Source organism: Trichosurus vulpecula, chromosome 7 (genome assembly GCF_011100635.1).
Source record: "Trichosurus vulpecula isolate mTriVul1 chromosome 7, mTriVul1.pri, whole genome shotgun sequence".
Classification (NCBI taxonomy): domain Eukaryota; kingdom Metazoa; phylum Chordata; class Mammalia; order Diprotodontia; family Phalangeridae; genus Trichosurus; species Trichosurus vulpecula.
The window spans coordinates 237,698,644-237,718,377 of NC_050579.1; the positions used below are offsets into that span (position 1 = coordinate 237,698,644).

The following is a 19,734-nucleotide window of genomic DNA, read 5'->3' on the forward strand; positions in this document are numbered from 1 at the left end:
ATACTGGAGTGGTTTGCCGTTTCCCTCTCCAGCTCATTTTACAGATGAGAAAACTGAGGCAAACAGGGTTAAGCGACTTGCCCAGGGTCACACAGCTAGTGTCTGAGGACGGATTTGAACTCAGGTCTTCCTGACTCTAGGCCTGGCACTTTATTTACTGCATCCCCTATAGATATTGTTAATATGTGATTTTCTAGGTCAATATGTGTCCAGCAGGGATCCTCGTGTGCAGTTTAGTGGCCGCCATTTCTATTTGAGTTTGACACCACTGTTCTACTCCATGATGCCCTTTTAGAAGAAACAGTTCTTACTATTGGGTTTAGGAGAAAGAGTGGGTAGGAAATTCCTATCCCAGATGTTTGTGTGTGAGTGATTCCCTCCCCTCCCCCCCCCAATCAATTTAGTCTTGGCCTTTGGAGAAAAGGTCTTTAAAGTTAGATGAGATCGAATATACTGGGATCAAAAGTGTCAGAGTGGAACCTCCGTGAGAAGAGCAAATGGATTAGAATCAATGAGCCCTTAAAGATACCCTGGTCAATAATAACAACTCCCAGAAGAATGCCAGCTACTTGAGGGTGTGTACTTCTCCATTTGTGTCCCCAACACTTGGCGCCATGCCTGGTGCATAGTGGGCACTTTCATATTTGTTGAATCATTTATATTTACATAGCACTTTACGGTTTACATGGTTCCTTTTTTGCTAAATTCCTTTGTGTTGGTTGCTCAATGATTATCATTCCCATTTTATAGATAAATAAATGGAGATTCTTAGAGGTAAGGTTATTTTTCCATGGCCATATACCTGTTAAAAGTCTGAAGCAACATTTGAGCCCAGCTCTCCAGACTCCAAGTTGAGTATGTACTGCCACACAAATGAGATGATATCCAATAAAAGAGATTGGGAACCAGACGACACCACATGAAATGCAGTGTAGAATCGTGGGCAGAGGAGTAGGCTGATGGCAGTAGGCTGATGAAGGAAGGTTCCATAGAGAAGCTGACCCAATTTGAGCTGGATCTGAAGGATGGGTAGGATTCAGATAGATGGCATGGATGGTAGTGTTCACACAGATGGCAATCCTAGTGTTAATAATAAGTGCAATAATTGCTGACTGAGACTGAGTCTACACACAACTTCCAATCATTCACTTATGTGGTCTATCCTGTCAAACAATCTGCAACACAATGTGGAAATCCATCAAATCACTTATTTGGAAGGGAGGCTAAAATGTGTAAGCCACGTTGGGAGGGATAGAATGTACAAATGCAGCTAGACTGGATGGAAAAGTGGGAGATGAGATTGTTAGGTAGGTCGGGACCTGATTATGAAGCATCTTAAATTTGACTAAAGGGTTTCATTTATCCTAGAGGCAACAGGGAGCTGAGCAAAGTGGTAAAATGTTGTTTTAAGACAGACTCACTTGGCAGCAAAGTGCTGAATGAATGGGAAGCTGCTCCAGGTGTGTGATAATGAGGGCGGTCATTGAGGTGTCATCAATGAGAATGAATTAGAAGACATAATGAGAATAATGGGAGATGTATTTTGAAGGGGGATCCATATGATTGAGATGAGGGAAAGGTAAGAGTTAAAGATGACCCTGAGCCTTTCAGCCAGGGTGACTAAGGGTCATGATGGTGCCTACTGGCAAAAAACAAGGAAACTAGGATGGGATTTGTATTTGGGGAGCAAATAGGAGATTTGATTTAGGTAGGCTGAATGTGTTAGGCCATCCCTATGGTACGTGGCAGGCAGCTAAAGATTGTGGGATTTAAGAGCAGGCCAGGGATGGAGCTTGAGATATCCAATCAGTTGCTAAATCTTACTGATATTACCTGCATAGCCTGTCTTCCATTTGTCTCCTTCTCTCCATTCATGTGATCACTGCTACAGTTCAGGCCCTCATTGTTTTTTTACCAACACTAATAGCCTCCTAAGGGCATCTAGGTGGGACAGTGGATAAGAGCGCCAGGCCTGGAGTGAGGAGACTCATCTTCCTGAGTTCAAATCCAGTTCAAATCAGACTCTTACTACCTTTTGTGACCCTGGGCAAGTTGCTTGACCCTGCTTGCCTCAGTTTCCTCCTCTGTAAAATGAGCTGCAGAAAGAAATGGCAAACCACTCCAGTATCTTTGACAAGAAGACTCTAAATGGCATCCCAGAGAGTTAGACTTGACTAAAGTGACTCAACAACAACCGAATGAAGATAGTGATAGCTCCGGCCTCACAGGGTGGTTGTGAGGATCAAATGAGAGAATATTTGTAAAGCTCTTAGCACAGTGCTTGGCACATAGTGAGTGCTATATCAGACTATTGATAAACATTTATTAAGTGCCTACTATGTGCCAGGCACGGTGCTAAGTGCTGGAGATTCCAAAAGAGGCAAAAGACAGCCCCTGCCCTCAAGGAGGTTACAATCTAACAGGAAGATCATGCAAATATACATATATATATATATATATATACACACACACACACACAATATGTATATTAGATATATACATATATATGTATATACATGTGTATATATTATATATAGCTATATATAGGATAAATAGGAAATAATTAACAGAGAGAAATCACTAGAATTAAGAAAGTTTGAAGGTTTCCTGTAGAAGATGAGATTATAGTTGGGACCTAAAGGAAGCCAGAGAGGTCAGGAGTCTGAGCAGAGAAGGAAGAGCATTCCTGGGCCTGGCAGCCAGCTAGAGAGAATGCTGGGAGCTGAGGTGGAGTGTCTTGTTTGTGGAACAGCCAAGAGTGTCACTGGATTGAAGAGTATGTGATATAGATAGATATAGTTTGTGTGTGTGTATGTACATATTCACATATATACTTTATATACCTAGTTATATATATAGTTATATGTACTTTTAAACATATAGTTATAAATGAATATTTATAACTATACATATTTGCAACTATATGTAGTTACATATATAGTTATATATTATATGTGATATATGTTATATACGTGGATGTATGTATGGATCTATTATATTATATAAGAGGAAAGTGAGACTCAGAGCCCCTAGATGACTTAAATGTCCAGTGACATATTTTAGCTTTTAATCAATCAACAAGCATTTATTATAGTGTAGCTGACAGAGCAGTGAACTTGGAATGAAGAAGTCCTAGGTTCAAATCCTCCCTCAGACACTAAATAGTTGTGTGACCCTGGACACTTGATCTCCCTGTGCCCATTTTCTCATCTATAAAATGAGATTGGACCTGGTGACCTTTAATCTCCCTGTCAGCTTTAAATCTATCAACATTATTTTCTTTTTTTGATAGTAGGATATTTTTTAATGAAGATTTTTTTATTTTTAGTTTACAACACTCAGTTCCACATGATTTTGAGTTCCAGATTTTCTTCCCCCCTCCCTGCCCATACAGCATGGAATCCAATATATCTTCTACATGTAACTTTGCATTGAACTTATTTACACAATAGTCAAGTTGTAAAGAAGAATTATGACCAATGGAATGAACCATGAGAAAGAAGAAACACAACCAAAAAAACCCCCAAAAACAAAAGAAAAAAAAAAGGAGAGCAAATGGTTTGCCTCAATCTGAATTCAGACTCCATAGTTCTTACTCTGGATGTAGATAGCTCTCTCCATCTTGATTCCTTTGGAGTTGTCTTTAAACCTTGTGTTGCTGAGAAGAGCCAAGTCTATCAAGGTTAGTCATCAAAGAATCCATATATCTGTGGTTGTGTGTAATGTTCTCCTGGTTCTGCTCCGCTCACTCCGCATTATATCGTGTAGGTTTTTCTGGGTTATTATGAAGTCCGTATCTTCCCCATTTCTTATAGCATAATAGTATTCCATTACATTCATATACCACAACTTGTTCAGCCATTCCCCAATTGATGGGCATCCCCTTGATTTCCAATTGTTTGCTACTACAAAAAGAGCCGCTATAAATATTTTTGTACATGAGTCCTTTTTCCACTTGTGTGATCTCTTTGGGATACAACCCTAGAAGTGGTATTGGGGGTCAAAGCGTATGAACATTTTTATAATCCTTTGGGCACAGTTCCAAATTGCTCTCCAGAATGGCTGGATCAGTTCACAACCCCACCAGCAATGTAACAGTGTTCCAATTTTTCCACATCCTCTCTAGCATTTATCATTTTCCTGTTTTGTCATTTTAGCCAATCTGACAGGAGAGATGTGGTACCTCAGAGTTGTTTTGATTTGCATTTCTCTAAGCAATAGTGATTTAGAGCATTTTTTCATATGCCTATAGATATCTTTAATTTCTTCCTCTGAAAACTGCCTGTTCATATCCTTTGACCATTTCTCAACTGGGGAATGACTTGTATTCCTAAAAATTTGGCTCAGTTATGTGTGTATTTTAGAGATGAGGCCTTTATCAGAGACACTAGTTGTGAAGATTTTCTCCCAATTTCCTGCTTCCCTCCTAATTTTTGTTGCATTGGCTTTTTTATACAAAAGCATTTAATTTAACAAAATCAAAATTATCCATTTTGCATTTTGTAATGCTTTCTATCTCTTGTTGTGTCATGAATTCTTTGCTTTTCCATAAATCTGACAGGTAAACTATTCCTTGCTCTCCCAAATTACTTATAGTATCTGCCTTTATTCCTAAATCATAAACCCACTTTGACTTTATTTTGGTATATGGTATAAGATATTGGTCTATGCCCAGTTTCTGCCCTACCATTTTCCAATTTTTGCAGCAGTTTTTTGTGAAATAGTGAATTCTTAGCCCAGAAGCTGGATTCTTTGGGTTTGTCAAAGAGTAGGTTGCTATAGTCATTGACTACTACATCTTGTGTACCTAACCTATTCCACTGATCCACCACTTTGTTTTCTAGCCAGTACCAAGTAGTTTTGATGACTGCTACTTAATATCTGCTATGGCTAGGCCACCTTCCCTAGCATTTCTTTTCATTAATACCCTAGATATTCTAGACCTCTTGTTCTTCCAGGTGAATTTTGTTATTATTTTATCCACCTCTGTAGAATAATTTTTTGGTAGTTCGATATCGTCATCTTCATCAGTGCCAGACACTGTGCTAATCACTGGGGATACAAAGAAAGGCACTTGCAGGAGTTAACGTTTTCTGGGGTGGGAGTTGGGGGAAGACTTTTAAACCATCAGCCTTCAGCTCATAGAGCCATCGCTGTGAAGTAGAAAAAGTGGCTGGATTTGGATTCAGATTTTGACAGTACCACTGTGTGACTTTGACTCAGTTTCTTCATCTGTAAAATGAGGATGTTGGAATAGATAGGCTTTTAAGGTTTTTCCTAGCTCTAGATCTCTGATCTTTATCTGGAACTTAATTCATTTAAAAAGAAACTACTGTTCATCACCTTATGGTAGGTAAAAGATCAAGAAACAGGTATCTGAATCCAGAAAGTATGTAAAAGGAAAAGCCTTTAGGAAAGTGTTGTGTGTTTTTTTTTAATGGAGTCAAACTGTGATCCCATTACTTAGAATGAGGAGAACTAGAAACAGTGCCCTAGTTATTCTCTCTTAAAAAAACAACAACAAAAACCCAATTTTAGCTTTTGTCAAGGCAATGGCAAACTGGTGCATTCAGTGGGTTATGGGCTTGAGAAAGCGGTGGTTGCAAAGGCAACTATAATTTTTTCTTGATGCTGCCAGTAGCATTAAAGTGGTGGCCTAGTAAATGCAGCTGAAGGGGTGGAATTTCATCAGTTAAACCCTTTGAAACTACGTGACGATAATAATAGCATTTATATAGCTTTTAGGGTCCAAAGTGCTTTTGAAACATTTGCTCCTCACAACAACCCTAGAAGGTAGGTGCTATTTTTATCTCCATTTTACATGTGAGGAAACTGAGGCCCAGAACAGTTAAGTGACTTGGCCAGGGTCACACAGCTAGCAAATGCGTGAGGGTAGAATTGAACCTGGGTCTTCCTGGCACCAAGTCTAATGATTTATCCCCCAACTTCCTGAGTATAAGTTTGTTGCTAAGGCTAGAATCACAGAGATATCTTTAGAAATTACTTCAGAAACAAGAGCAAGATTTTAAAGATAGATAAGCTTTAAAAATTCAATTCTCTTAGTGTGTGCGTGGGTGTGTGCATGTGGGTGCAGAGCAGGAGTGGGGATCCCAGATGTCAAGAAAGTCAAAATCAGAACAGAGTTTGATGTCCCTTTCTGAGCTCCTCTGGCATGAACAGTTGATGGTCAATGTACTCGGTTTTCAAACTCTCAGCTGTTTTTTAAAAGACATTTTATTTTTTCCCCAAATACATGTGAAGACAATTCTTAACATTTTAAAAAGATTTTGAGTGCCATATTCTCCCCCACTCCCAGCCCCACACAGTGAGCAATTTGATATATGTTATACATATGTAATCATGCAAAATATGTTTCCATGTTAGTCATGTTGTGAAAGAAGATAGACCAAAGGGGAAAAAAAAACAAACTCATGAAAAAAGAAAGTGAAATAGTATGCTCCAGTCTTCATTCAGACTCCATCAGTTCTTTCTCCAGATGTGGATAGCGTTTTTCATTATGAGTCCTTTGGAATTGTCTAGGATCATTGTATCACTGAGAATAGCTAAGTCATTTACAGTTGATCATCATCCAATATTGCTGTTACTGTATACAGTGTTCTCCTGGTCCTGCTCACTTCACTTTGCATCAGTTCATGTAAGTCTTTCCAGGTTTTTTTTTTCTGAGATCATTCTGCTTATCATTTCTCATAGCACAATAGTATTCCATTATAATCATATACCACAACATGTTCAGCCATTCCCCGATTGCACATTCCCTCAATTTCCAGTTCTTTGCCACCACTCTCTCAGCTATTGAAAACCCAGAGATAATTAACCAATCAATTGATCTAACGTACCTACAGGTAGTCAAGATTCAAGACAGGAGGGAGGGTGAGGGAGCCAGGGTCAGGAGGCCAGTCCAACCATAACAAGATATCTCTTCTCTTCTCCACTCCTGCTGTGGTTCTTATTCCCTCTCACCTTGTTGCCATGTTCATCTCCTTCTCAGAATCTTTCTTTCTGCCTTCAAATATACCCAAGACTCCCATATCTTATAACACAGACACACTTACTGTGACATTCAACTGCCATCCAATTTCTATCCTTCCTTCATGAACTCACTTATTTCCCATTCAGTCTTAAATTATTCACCATCACTCCATTGAAATTGTTCCCTCAGGTTTTCTCAATCCTAATCCACCTAAGGCTCTCTGCTGCGTTTCCACTAATATTCCTCCGGTTTACTCTACTGTTTCACACTTGGAGGAAGGCAGTATCATACTGAATAGAGCACTGGACTTGGAATCAAAGAGACTTTGGTCCAAATCCCAGTCTGAACACTCACCAACTGTGTAATCCTGGGCAAGTCACTTAATCCTGTTTGATCTGTAAAATAAGGATAATAATAGCTTTTATCTCACAGGGTTGTTGCAAAGATCAAATGAAGTAATATATGAAAATACTTTGCAAACTAAAAAGCAGTATGTAAATGTTTATTATTATACTAGTTTCCTCAACCAATCAAGTATTTATTAAGTGCCTCCTAAATGCCAGGCATTGAGGATGTCTAGTGACATCCTAAACACAACAGTTCTGTTGAATAAAGCTCATCCTAAGTCTGATGTTGAAGGTTCTCCATTTAGTGGTCTTGATTTTCCCATTGAAGAACTATGATAAAATGGAAAGACCAATGCTTGAAGTGAGGAGAAATGTAGGGCCAAACCCTAGTTCTATCATTCACTAGCTGTGTGATATCAGGAAAATCACTTAACTTTTTGACCCTCACTTTTCTTATCTATCAAATGTGAATAATACTTGTATAGTTGATAATATTCTCAGAGGCTTGTTTTGAGAAAAGGACTTTGTAAACTTGACTGTTATCTGACTATTACTCTCCAATAATAAAAAAAAACACCTTATACTTATGATATCCTGCACTTCAGGTACTCTGATGTTACTCTTGTCAGTGTGGGTACTCTCTCCAGTGGTGTAGATTGTAACTCACTTAACTGCTTCTCCTGTGCGGTTCTTCTCGACTGTGTTGTCGCAGAGATCCTCCTCAGGTGTCAGGGAGGGTGGGAGTTCTCATGTGTCCAGGGCCTTTCTCTAAATCTCTTGCTATTGTGTGGGTGCTGATAGGACACATGGGCAATCATTAGTTAGTCCTTGATCTCATCTTTTTGAGTGCCACATTTTTTTTCTGATATCACCCGTTAGCCAGTTTTCTTGTGTAATTTTTGTTGGTGACATGAGTTAGCCTGAAAATGCCCACTGTACATTTTGAATGACTTACTCCTTTAATTGTTCAGAGACTGTGGTAATCCATGTCTCAGAGTTAATACAGCATCACTGGCCTCATTGTAACTGATGAAGAGGATGGTGTTTTATAGAATCCTTGACAGATCTTTTCCATTTTTCACATTGCCCTACTTCTCATTTCATCCTTGTGGGATCTGGCTTAATTGGACCCTCCTGCTAAGTTTTGTTACTGCCTTCACTGATTCTTGCTATTCATGTGGCAGTTCTGCTAGTGAATCAACAAACTTATCTACTAAGCAGAGGACCATACTCACAGATATAGCAGGTTAGGAGGCTCAAAAGAGATAATGTATATAAAGTGCTATATAAATGCCAGCTACTATTATTATTTATAAAATCATGTGTTCTATCTTCTCTTTTGCCTAAATTCTAGAATACATATTCTTATGGATTGGAGAGTCTTTAGACCGGAGATACAAGGGCAAGAGTGAGTAGGCAGTAGGATTGTATACCAGAATATAGTAGTAACAACAGAAGTAGGGCAGGTTATTAAGGATTACAGATTGAGAATCGCAGATCTCTGAGGCCAAAACAGCCAGGAAATCAAGAGATGGCAAGAATATAATTATTCAGGGATGAAAGAAGGTTTCCAGTGTGATAGGTGAAAGCATAAGCCTGAATGTAGTGGTCCACCAAATGATTTCCTGTTAGAGAAGCTGATCACCTGGAAAACTCACATGTTTCAGGGAGGCCTAAGGCTCAGTTCTGAACCCTTTCCAGATATATATTATGTTTAAGCAGGAAGTAGAAGGGCTCTGTGTTGGTAGGTAGGCCTGGTTCTAGGTCCTGCAAGAAGCTTAGATGAATCCAATCTCTTCCATCCGCAGCAAGTATTGAATTTAACAAATCTAGCAGCCGTAGCTAACTTCCCTAGGGAAACAAAGGGTCCCTGATAGAGAGAACCTATGGACCACCCATTTAGGTCCCAGCCTTACCCTGATTATTTCTTTTAGGCCGAATGGAAACTCAGTCTAAAAGTAAATCAGATTCAGTTTGAAGGGCAGTAAACCTAGGGTAACATCAGGGACATCCTGCCCATCCTCAAATAATTCTTCATCACTTTCCTTATATCTGGGGCATTCATTTAATTAGAAAAAATGTTTTTCATTCCACAGCTAGGCAAAAAACTTGAAATGCAAATGAATGGCTTAGAGAACAACACGAGTAGGAGTTGAGTTTCAACCAAATTATAATCTGCAGGCAGCACAGTGTGCAGAGTAAAGAAATGTGGATGGAATGGCAAAAGAACTAGATTTGAATTTCAGCTAGTGTCTGATATAAGTCAAAGTATTTGACCTCTGTGGGCCTCAGTTTACCTGTCTGTAAAATGAGAGGGGTTAGATTAACTGATATGTACTAAATCCTAAGATATAAGTGACTGGCTTTTAGGGCTGTTTTGATTGTGCTTCTGGGCAGAGAGAAAGAGGAGGTGGAGAAGAAATGGAAGGATATTTAAATGGGGGGGCATCACCATGAATAAGGGTGGGGGGGTGGAGAGATACAGAAAAAATGCAGCTAAAGACAAAAGATAAACTTCACAACTTTACTATTTTGCCCATGTTCTATCCTTTACCTAGGTGGGTGCAAAAAAAATCCATACACTGTTTTTACCACTTAGCTATAAATCACTTGGTTTCTGAAGGTTTTTCTATAGAAATGCCATATGATCTTAAGATTCTAGATTTATAGCTAGAAGGGATTTTTAGAGATAATCTATTCCAACTCCCTCTTTTTGTAGATGAGGAAACTGAGGCACAGCGATGTTAAGTGATGTTCACAAGAAGGTCACACAGGCAGAGTCAGGGTTTGAATTCAGGTTCCCTGAATTTGGATCCAGTGCTCTTTCCCAGAGACACAAACTGCCTCATCTTACATTTGTTCTCTAGTTGTTTTGTACATGTAATTTAAGTGTCTTTCAGTCAAGGACCATGCTATTTAATGGCAGATGCTGAGAACTGGAAGGTTCTTTTCATCCAGCTCTACCGTTTTTCAGGCTAAGAAATGGAGGCCCAGATTCATGAAGTCACTTGCCCAGTCTCACAGAGACCATCAGAGCTGGGATTTGAACCCAGGTCCTCTGACTCCGTAGCCATCACTATTTCTACAATCTTGCACCTAACATAGATTTATTCATTCAAAAAATAGGTATTGAATAGCTGTAAAATTTAGAGCAAGAGACTTGGGTTTGACTTGACCTGGTTTTTAATTCTAGTTGCCTGTGTGACCTTGAGCAAATCACTTACCCTTTCTGAACCCTAAATTTATTTCTTCATCCCTAAAATGAGGGAGTTGAATTAAATGATTTCTAAGCTTCTATCCGACTCTTAATTAATGTTTGGTGGTTCTCTAATTTTACTGTGTACATAGCACTCTGTTATACACTGTGAAGGGTACAAAGACATATAATACAAGGTTCTTCCCCTCAAGGATTTTATATTTGGGGAAATGGCCAGCATCTCAGTGCACTAGGCATCTATCAGGTACTCATTTTACTAGAATGTAGCATTGAGACAGGAATTGTGGATTTGGCCTCTCAAAGGGGAGGTAACATAGCCTGTCAATCTCCAACAACCTCTGCCTGCTTTGTCTAGAGTATACTTAGGCACCTGGCCCTGACCTGTTCTTTTTCAATAGTTGAATAATAAGATGAAGAACTTTGAATCTTTTAGATCAAGTCCCTAGCATAAATCTTCAGTTGTTACTATTTGTAGCCTGCCTGTGTTGAAATATTTATAGCAGCTGAGACCCAGAAAGTTGTCTCACTGCCATAGACATGGGGTGCTGAGGAGCCTTTCTGTCTATGGTCAAGTATGGCAGTCCTGGTGTTGGATGGCTGCTTCTGAGCTGCTGGGCTTTGCATAGACATTCTTCTAGAACAGTAGTCATCTGCTCCTTCTTGTCTTCCCATTTCTCCTCTCTGTTGCCCTTTTCCCTGGGTATTTTTGGGGACATAGCTCTGTCAAGTGATATTCCTGACATTTATGTCTCTGGGACAAGCCATGTGGTAGCTGGTAAATGCCAGTGCCCCTGGGATAGTAGCCACAAGATCATGGGTTAAGAAGGGCTGGGAGGAAATTTAGAGGTTACTCATTCTCCTCATTTTACACAGGCCCATGAGGCCCATAGTAATGAAGTGACTTTCCAAGAAAGCAGAAGAACTAGGGCTCAATCTCTGGTCTTCAGATAACCACTTCTCTTTTCACAGTACCAATATCTCTGTCATCCCTGAACAGCAGCACAAAGAGAGAGAGCGTTTATTAAGGGTTTACTATGGACTAGGCATTGGTGGTGGTGCAGTGGATAGAACACCAGGCCTGGAATGAAGAAGACCTAAATTTAAATCCAGCCTCAGATGATTACTACCTATGTCACCCTGGGCAAGTCACTTAACCCCTATTTGCCTTAGTTCCTCATTCATAAAATGGGGAAACGCTGGAGAAGGAAATGTCAAACTATTCCAGTGTCTTTGCCAAGAAAACCCCATGAACAAAGTCCACAGGGTCAGATAGAGTCAGACCTAACTGAACAGTGATAGCAATGGGCCAGGCACTATGCAAAATGATAGGAATACAAATACTAGAAAACAAGTTGGTCCCTTCTCACAAGGCGTGTGCATTCTAATGGAGGAAGACAATGCATAAAGGAAAGATGGAAGCTGGGGACAGGGACGGCAGGGGAAGAGTAGGGTGTGGTGGTGTAGGAAGGGGCCTCTTGATGAAGCAGTGAGGAGGTGAAGCAGTCCAGAGAGTGAGTAATCTGGGAATTAGCAAGCATGGCTCTGGCTCCCCAAGAAATGCTGAGCCTTTGCAGGTACAGGCCAATTTGATGATGGTGATAATCAGAGATGATAGCAATAGCTAGTGTTTTGAGGTTTGTAAAATGCTTTACATAAATTATCTTATTTGAACCTCACAACAACGCTTTGGAGTGGGTACTACTATCATCTCCATTTTGCATGGGAGGAAACTGAAGCTGAGAAATATCAAGAGACTGGCTGTAGGTCATTTAGCTAATAAGTGACTGAGGAAGAATTCAAACTTAGGACTTCTTAACTCCCACGTCCTGGATTGTATCTGCAATACCAGTTAGCTGCCTCATGAAGTTCTTGAAGGTTACTTCAAACTCCTAAAATCCAATGATTCTGTTTTTCAGTTATTTTCAGTGGCGTCCAACTCTTGGTGACCCTATTTGTGGTTTTCTTGGCAAGCATACTGGAGGGGTTTGCCATCTCTTTCTCCAGCTCATTTTACAGATGAGGAAACTGAGGCAAACAGGGTAACTTGTCCAGGGTCATGCAGCTGGTCAGTGTTCATATTTGAACTTGGGAAGATGAGTCTTCTAGACTGACTCCAGGCCTAGATGTCTATCCACTGCTCCACCTAGCTGAGATCTACTAAGTGCGATATCATCTGCTCTGGGGCATGGCTTAGGGTGTCCAATAACAACATAAGATGTGTTTAAAGGAGATGGGAAATGACATGAGTTCCTCAATTCTGTACTAATTATCCCCCATAAATTAAATTTGTAAACCATCTTTTCCAAAAGGCAAGCCAATCTTGACATCACTGCAAACTATCCCAGAGGGTGGAGATGGTGAAGAAATTAGAGGGGCATTTTGCAGTGTTTAGAGGCCACACCCATAGCTGATGGCAAGAGCTCTTGGACGATCCTTGCCCATGACTTCCTTGTGTCTTTGGATAAGACACTACACTTTTCCAGGGAAGTTGCCCCGTCTCAGAAATGGGGACAAAAGGCAAACATAACGAGTGATCTATACAGTAAAACAAAATATGCAACAAAGTATTGCCCCTGTCATCAAGGATCAATCTAGTTGGAGAGCCACATGGTACCCCTTGATTTCATGGTATCCCATGAATAGATGTTAACATGATTTAATAATACTTTTGATAAGGGCATCGCTGGGGAGGTTCTGGTTAAGACAAAATATACCATTTTCCTCCCTTTTCCTTTCCCTTTCCGTTCTCACTCCTTTTCTCTGAGTGCTTTAGGGTTATGTTTTTATCTTTGATGTTACCAAAGTATATTTACTTCAACAATATAGCAAGAACAGAGCAAAAACCATTTTCCCCAATACGTACTAGGCATAGTTCCCCTACACCACCTCAGTCTTTGGGAGAAGTTTGCCCAAAACTTATTTCCGTTCCTACATTAGCCTTGGTCCCATTGAGTACCTGTTCAAAGGTGACGTTGCTGTCCCCATGACTCCTTTCAATTTTCATTGACAGGGGTCCAGGAGGTCTCTTCTTGCTCCTTGAGACATCAAATCCAGCCTCACCTGGAACTCACCAGGTTGAATAGGCTCCATTCCCTTTGACTCTGATGGAAAAGAACAAATGAAAAGGTCAAGGACAAAAGTCCTATTTCTCCTGCCCACATGTTCTCAGACGGAAAGAAGACTGTAAAAGGTCTTTCCCCTTACTCCACGTTCTCTCATGGTTAAATTGTATTAAACACAAAATAATGAGCTAAAGAGAGTCCCCAAGTTTCTCCAGACATGAATGAAATAGAAAGACCCTTTAGGGTTACTTTCCACATTTCAGTCTAACGCTAAGCTGTTGCCGTTACCCAAGTGTTTATTATTAGTCTCCAGTGGTTCCTAAATGAGAAAGACCTTTTCCTCCTTGGATCCTAGGCCTTTTCCTTTTGGTTTCTGACCAAAACTACTCTGTAGACAATAATTGCCATAGGAAAGACTTTACAGCGGAAGGTAGATTTGAGTTGGGTCTTGAAGTATATTCAGGATGGGAAAAGGTGGATAGAAGTAAGGAAAGGCATTCTAGGAGGCAGGGTAAGCTTGAGCAAAAGCAAGGTAGCTGGGAAAAGACAAGGATGGCATAAAGACCTTGGCTGGTATGTAGGGTTTGGGGAAGGCAGGTACTTGTAGGTAAGTTTGGAAATGCAGGTTGGGGCTAGCTTTTGGAAAGCCTTGAATGCCAGGTTAAAGAGTTTAACCTTCATCTTTTAGGTCAGTAGTGTCCAAAATTATAATTGTGCTCATATATAAAAAAGAGCATGCGCTCCTAGTATCCATATGTTTATTTCTAAATTATATGCAAGTTATATAAATATATTTATTTCTAAGTTTATATATATTTCTGAGTTATAAAAAACTGTTAATAATTTTAAAGGATGAGATAAAGATTAAATATTATTTGATCCTAGGATTAGAGTTAATTCAATCGGAAGCCCCTGGAATTTATTGAGGAAGGGGGTGATATGATGAGACCCGAACTTCAGTAGAATCACTTTGTAGTGGGGGCGGGGCCGGGCACGCCCCTCGGCCTCTATGGCTGTTTGCCTGGCTGCATTGTGGGAGTTTGACCCGGAGCCACCAGATGAGGGTGACGAGCCGCCGCCGTGGGCGCCATGGGGGCCGTAACGGACGATGAAATTATAAGAAAGCGTCTCTTAATTGATGGTGATGGTGCTGGTGATGATCAGAGAATCCACCTGTTAGTGAAGAGTTTCATTAAATGGTGCAATGCTGGCTTTCAGGAAGAAGGCTATAGCCAGTACCAACGCATGCTGAGTACATTGTCTCAATGTGAATTTTCAATGGGAAAAACCCTGCTTGTATATGATATGAATCTCAGAGAAATGGAAAACTATGAAAAAATGTACAAAGACATAGAAAACAGCATAGCTGGAGCGCATGAAAAAATTGCCGAGTGCAAAAAGCAGATCCTTCAAGCAAAGCGAATACGGAAAAATCACCAGGAATATGATGCTTCGGCAAAAGTCATACAGCACCATCCAGACAGGCATGAAACATTAAAGGAACTAGATGCTTTGGGGAAAGAATTACAACATCTGTCTCATATAAAAGAAAATGTTGAAGATAAGCTGGAACTAAGGTGAAAGCAGTTCCGTGTTCTTCTAAGTACTATCCACGAGCTGCAGCAGACGTTAGAAAATGATGAAAAACTCTCAGAAGTGGAAGAGGCTCAGGAAGCAGGCATGGAAACAGAGATGAAACCGTAGGCAAACGCAAGTCTCACCAGCATGAAGAGAACTGAATATCTGTCTTCATTTCCTTTGATGTGTTAAATCATTGTTACTTTGGTGAAACTAGCAGACTACGGATGATAAATTTTTATTAATTTTTTTTCAAATGTCCAACTAGACAAAGAAACTGTTTTAATGAAGTTTGTTTTTATGAAAAAAAATTTTCAAATAAAGAAAAACAATGTTTCAAGAAATTTGTTACTATCAGTAGAAAATATTTACTTGCATCTTATGAAACTTCTTATTTAATTATAAAAACTAAAAAGCCTACATGATAGGAGATCTTGTGTTACCTGCTGCTATGAAAATGTCAGAAATAGTTCATGGGAAAAAGTATTGAGATGAAATTCATAAAATTCCTTTATTGAATGATACTGTTTCCAAAAGAATTCCTGAAATTAGTTATGACCAATTCTAGCAGCTTATTACCAGGCTTAAGAGCAGTCCAAAGTTGGTAATTCAGTTAGATGAAATAACTGATGTTTCTAACATGGCATAGTTATTTTATGTAAGATATGTTTATGAAGGAAGCATACATAAGAAATTATTGTTTTTTCAGCCTTTTGAAAGGCATATAAGAAGGGAACATATATATCTTATTTTTTACCAATGAAGGTTAACAATAGAAAAATTGTGTTGAAGTCTGTGTGAGCAGTGTCAGAGCAATGATGGGTGAGAATGTTGGATCTGTAGCAAAAGTTAAAGCTGGTGGCATTGAACATATCACTTTTACTCGCTGCATGATCCATCGGGAGGCACTCATAGCCAAAAAAAGAAATATCACCAGAGTAAGATGTTGTGATTCGAAATACTATCAAAACCATTAACTTCATTAAAAGCAAAAAAAAAAAAGAATCACTTTGTAGCTGTGTATAATGGGGAGCCACAAGTCAGGAAAACAATTAGGATGCTCTTGTAATAGTTTAGGCAAGATGGGCGATGAGGGCATAAACTAGGGTGGTAGCTATGTGAGTGTGAAGGGAGGGATATATACTGGAGATGTGAAGACAGAAACCTGGAACCTGACTGTATGTGAGAGTAAGGAATTGAGGATCATACCAAGGATCTGAATTTGGCTGACTGAAGGGATGGCGATGCCCTTGATTGAAATAGGGAATTTCGGAAGAGGAGTGGGTTTGTGGGGAAAGATTGTATAATGAGATTTGATCATATATGAGCCTGCTTATCCCATGTGACTCACTCTGTCTTCTCTGCCGTGGTTCCCCTTGTTCTACCCCACAGGATAGAGCCTGCCCCTCTGAGGGGAGTCTGCTGCAGCTATGAGATGATCTGGGGGACAGGATGTGGTTAGGATAGTAATCGTGGTGGTGGATTTTTCTTGCATAGCTGCTGGTGCCAATGGGTCACTGTTAGTTTGTTACCACCCTGAGGGGAGGAGGGCTAGAGAATGAAGGGAAGGGTTGGGAGCTTGGAGTGGAGGTGGGAGCGATGGGGAGAAGGAAGCCAAGCAGATAAGAGCAAGGATGTTGGAAAAAAAACAAACTGGGATTGGCTATGGGATGTTATCCGTTTTCCCACCCTCCTTTTGGCTGATCAATATAGCCCCAGGTGATGGCTTTTGGAAATGGTAGGCCTTGGTTTGGTTTCTTCATCCCTAAAATGAGGAAGTTGGATCAGATCAGGGCTTCTTAGCCTAAAATCCACACAAGGGGTCCCTGGATAGATTTCAGAGGCTTAGTTAACTTGAGTGGGAAAGCAAACAAAAACAACTTACATCTTTATTGTCACTAGCTTCTAACTGAAATGTAGCATTTCCTTAAGTGATTTAAAAACATTATTCGAAGCAAGGGTCCATAGGTTTCATCAGACTGCCAAAGGGGTGGTCCATGTCACAAAGAACCTTAAGAACCCCTGCATTAGATGATTTCATAACCACTGCTTTGGAGACCACACTTTCAGTGATAGGAGCTGCGGAAGGGCTTTGAGCAAGTAATGCCCTATTGAGAGTGGTGCATTAAGTCTAGCAATAGTGTACAGGATAGACTTCCTACGCTTGGAGAAGAAGCTGCTTCTCCATTCTAGTAATTCAAGGTTTAAATAATTCAGCTGGATTTTTTTTAAAGATTAGAAAGGGTTTTTTCCCCTTCTTTTTTCTGTAGCAAGGAAAATCATCTTTCACAAAGTATTCATATAGAGATGATGATTACACCGTCCATGAAGTTGGCAGGAACAGTTGATAAAAATCAGAATTGCTGGGCGTTACAAAGGAGCTTGACATCCCAATTGGAATGAGAGATGCCATATTAAGAAAGGTCAGGGACTGAAATAATGTCAGTGCTACGCATCAGACTTTTCAGAAGTAGAAACATTTCTACTGTAATCTGTTATCTAAGAATGGAATAAGAATGATCATTCACCTTTTCGTTTTTTAAAAAATCTCATAATAAATATGTATCATAAATGGAATTCTTCTATAAAGGAGAATCTCCTATAAAAGACAAAACCATGCAAGAAAATCATTACCTTCCTTGATACCCAGGCAGAGTGGAGGGAGCTTAGGTGCCTAGGCAGCTGCCAAAAGAGTAAGGTAACACAATCTACAAATACACCACACACACACACACACACACACACACACACATCTCAATCCAGAACGGTGGCAATAACAGCAGAGGCTCTCCCTCCTCACTGGGTGCCTAATAGCCATTCTTAGTGTTTCAGAATGGTGCACAGGTATGCATGTGCTGTGGGGGATGCCCAACTTCCGCCTGAAGGGCAGCCCCATTGACAGCTGATACTGACATTCACCAGGTTGGATTCAGTGGAGGACAAAGGCATGGGGGGAATAATGACGAGTGAGAGTGGATGCTGGATTCTAGCCATCCTGCTGTGAAATCTGACCCCTGAAGGTCGCATGTGTACCACACAGACGAAGATGTGCGTATGCAGTCATTTCTGCAGGAGGCTGGGGCAAAAGCCTTCCCTCCTTCAAAATACCTTTTTGGATGGAGATGGATGGCCAGAGATGAGTATGTTAAAGTATAAATAGAGAGCCCTAAGTATTTGTAAATGTCCTAATACTGGGGGTCAGCTAGCTGTACAGCAGGGAGACCAAATCCACTGCTGCCCGTTCAAATTTTATTGGAAAATATAAAAACCATTCTTAGCTCCTTGTTGTTAAGTGGTTTTTGAGTCACGTTGGATACTTCATGACTCCATTTAGAATTTTCTTGGCAAAGATACTGGTTTAGTTTGCCATTTCCTTCTCCAGTGAGTCCTTTTTTGTCAGGCAATCAGAGGTTAATATGTAATATATGTAATATGTTGCCCAGGGTCACGGAGCTAGGAAGTATCTGAGGCTAGATTTGAACTAGGGTCTTTTTTAACACCAGGCCCAGTTGTCTGTCCACTAAGCCACCATCTGCCTTGGGTTCTTAGCTCATGATTGTACAGAAATAGGCATCAGGCCCTATGGTTTGCTGGTTTCTTTGGGCCTTATGGGAGCTTATGTAGAGTCCTTGGAACCAGGAAGGCCTGGGTCAAGTTCAGCCTCTGACACACACTGGCTTTGTGACCCTGGACAAATAATTTAACAACTCAGTGCCCTAGGCAGTTCTCTATCACTTGCAGAGAAGGTGCTGACCTTCATTGGTAAAGGGAATTTTCTCAGAAAAATTTGTTTGTTGTCCTTTTAATTTATAGGATTGCACTCATTGCATATCTTGTTTTCTTGGTTCTGCTCATTTCAGTCTGCATCAGGTCACATGAGTTTTTCCATGCTTCTCTCTGGTCATCAAAATAATAATTTCTCACCATGCAGTAATATTCCATCGCATTCACGTGCAATTTGTTTAGCTATTTCCCACCTGATGGGCATTGGCTTTGTTTCAAGTTCTTCACTACTATTTTAAAAATACTGGTTATCAATATTTCAAGTGTATATGGAGGCTTCCTTTTTGTCATAAAAAAGAATGGTTCTGTCCATCTCACTCAGGATGGAAATGCAAGGCCTGATCCCACTGCCAGAACTTTTACCTGCTCCATTTTCGACCTGGCCCAATCTGCGCCTTCTTAGGCAACCTGGTGGCCCCTCACTCCGAGGGGCTCACCATGTTGATCCAGAACTAAATGCAGATGCCCAATCTGCTTAGATATCTGCCGGCCTCAGCCTCCCCCTTAGCTAGAATTACAAGGATACATGCACTATCACAACTGGCTCTTTCTATCATTAATAAGGTATCTACAGTATGTGTGTAGCATGTGGATGGATTTTATTAATAGAAAGGGACACCACCTTATGTTTGCTTACTAAGTCAAAGGGTATTGACATTTTAATCACTTTCTTTGCATAATTCCAAATTACTTTACAGAGTGGTTGATCCAGTCCACAGATCCACCAACAGGGTAGAAGTGTGTCAGGCTTTCTAT

The 19,734-nt window shown here is 40.3% G+C and overlaps 1 protein-coding gene and 1 pseudogene across 1 annotated transcript in view; both read left to right on the forward strand.

Annotated features, from left to right (window-relative positions):
• The window catches only part of CLIC5 (chloride intracellular channel 5), a 133,101-nt gene that overhangs the window by 12,147 nt on the left and 101,220 nt on the right, over positions 1 to 19,734 (forward strand). The window lies entirely within an intron of this gene.
• LOC118856945 lies at positions 14,707 to 15,321 on the forward strand (annotated as a pseudogene).